This window comes from Propithecus coquereli, unplaced genomic scaffold, assembly GCF_000956105.1.
Source record: "Propithecus coquereli isolate 6110/MARCELLA unplaced genomic scaffold, Pcoq_1.0 Scaffold132, whole genome shotgun sequence".
Classification (NCBI taxonomy): Eukaryota; Metazoa; Chordata; class Mammalia; order Primates; family Indriidae; genus Propithecus; species Propithecus coquereli.
Window position 1 is genome coordinate 4,571,365 of NW_012137414.1, and position 2,547 is coordinate 4,573,911.

Sequence of the window (2,547 nt, forward strand, 5' to 3'; positions counted from 1 at the left end):
TATACTATGGAGTACTATTCAGCTTTAAGAAACAATGGTGATATAGCACCTCTTGTATACTCTTGGATAGAGCTGGAATGCATTCTACTAAGTGAAATTTCCCAAGATTAGAAAGACAAGCACCACATGTACTCACCATCAAATTGGTATTAACTGATCAACACATAAGCACACATATAAGAATAACATTTATTGGATGTCGGGCAGGGGGGAGGGGGGAGGAGGGGATGGGTAGATGCATACACAAAGAGTGCAATGCTCACCATCCCAGGGATGGACACACTTGAAGCTCGGACTTCGGGGAGATGGGGGGCAAGGGCTTCATACGTAACCTAATCATCTGTACCCCCATAATATGCTGAAATAAAAATAAATACATAAAAATAAAGCAGCTAGGGGTAGTAGCGCGCACCTGTAGTCTTAGCTACTAGGAAGGCTGAGGCAAAAGGATCAATTGAGCCCAGGAGATCTGCAGTCCCCAACCCCTGGGCTGGGACCAGTACCAGTCCATGGTCTGTTAAGAACTGGGTTGTACAGTAGGAAGTGAGTGGCAGGCCAGTGAAGCTTCATCTGTATATACAGCCACTCCCCATCGCTCCCCATCATGGCATAAGCTCCACCTCCTATCAGAGCAGAAGTGGCATTAGGTTCTCATAGGAACGCAAACCCTACTGTAAACTGCACAAGCGAGGGATCTAGGTTGTGCACTCCTTATGAGACTCTAATTCCTGATGATCTGAGGTGGAGCTGAGGTAGTGAAGCTGGCGCCGTGGAGTGGCTACAAATACAGATTATCTTTAGCAGAGAGGTTTGACTGCACAATACATGTAATGTATTTGAATCATCCTGAAACCACCACCGACACACACACACACTGCTCCATGGAAAAATTGTCTTCCATGAAACCAGTCCTTGATGGAAAAAAGGTTGGGGAATGCTGGAGGAGATCAAGCCTTCAATAAGCTATAATTGTATCACTGTACTCCAGGCTGGGTGACAGAGTAAGATCTTGTCTCCAGAAAAGAAAAGAAAAAAAAAATGATAACAAAACTACCACAGGGGGCACAAATGATGGTAGTCACAGGATGGGCAAAACTATCTCTGCCATTATGGTCTCCATCTTGGCCTAGGAGGACTAAAGCTATAGGGGTCAAAACAGCATTGTGCTTTTTAGTTTTGCTGGGATGCTTCTTTCCCTGCAAATAATTAACTCCCAGGCTGCTTTTCCCTGCTTTCCAAATGTAGGCAGATATACCAGAGATGTCAGTAGAAATTGGAGGTGTGTATTGCCAACCACATGACATCCACCTTCCTGGGCCTTGTTCCCCATCCCTTGCACTCCTAGCCACCCACAGTGGTGTTTGGAAGCTACAGCTACTCATGCTGATGCTCAAAGGACTCATGCATGGTACATCTTCAGTATTTGGGGTAAAAAATGGCTGCTGAACAACTTGCACAATGCACACCTACTCAAGCTGCCTTCTTGACAAACTACCATGCTAAAAGGGGAGATAAAAATGTGACCTTCAACCCACCGTCTAATGTAGAAGTACTGAATAGCAGCTGTTGTGGCAAAGAAAATGCTTCTGACACCAGTCTAATGATTGTTTTCAAAAGAGGATACACATTGAACCTTAATTTAATAAGAAATGCAGCACTCCATGGTGTTCAACTGTTAAGTTTTGTTTGTAACTTGGCAGACATAATTATTTTGCACAATGCAAGCTCAAAAGGAATCAGCGCTGTGGAATCCATATCTGGCATCGAGATAAACAAAGATGAAAAATACAGATGTGCCAGAAGCAACCAGGTACACACAAATTATGTACAAATAACTATTAAACTCCATGAAGTAACCATCCAGGAATACCATTCAAATAACTTCAGCGAAAAAGAAACACTACAAAAGCAAGAAGAAACTTTCCCAACAATACCTCTAAGGCTGAAGCCTACCAGTTCTCCAACTTCTTCAGGGACAGAAAGTCTATCTGCCTCTAAGTAAAATACAACCAGTGTGCTTATAGAATAGGTGACAACTGGTCATCATCTATGAGAAAAGCTGTAAGATGACTGTCACAAGAGTAAGGCAAAACAAGACCACTAAGCTATAATGCTAATTTAATGACACTGGAACTCTGCAGGAAAAATGTCATTCTTCTTGTCTTCAATTTTGGAATGAATGCAGGTCCTGGCCTGTTTTTCCTCCAAGTATTCCAGTTCAATACAAATCTGCATGACACCAGAAATCTCACTCTTAAAGCTTCCAATGACTAAGTGAGAGTCTTTCAAACCACTGCTAGACATTCTTATAAGTTTGATGCTAAAGAAAAGGTTCAAGTCACAAATGCCTTTTCAGTCAACATATTCAAAGTTTGGATGGGTCCATGTTTTCAAGTTTGAAGGTGACAAGTTTCGATCTGTGGAACAATGTCAACCCCATGAAAAAATGCTGAGTTCTGTTGCCATTGGTAGCTCTATTATAGGATTTGTCCTCATTGTCTTAGTTGCTTGTCTCATTGGCAGGAGCAGGAGTCATGCCTGGCATCA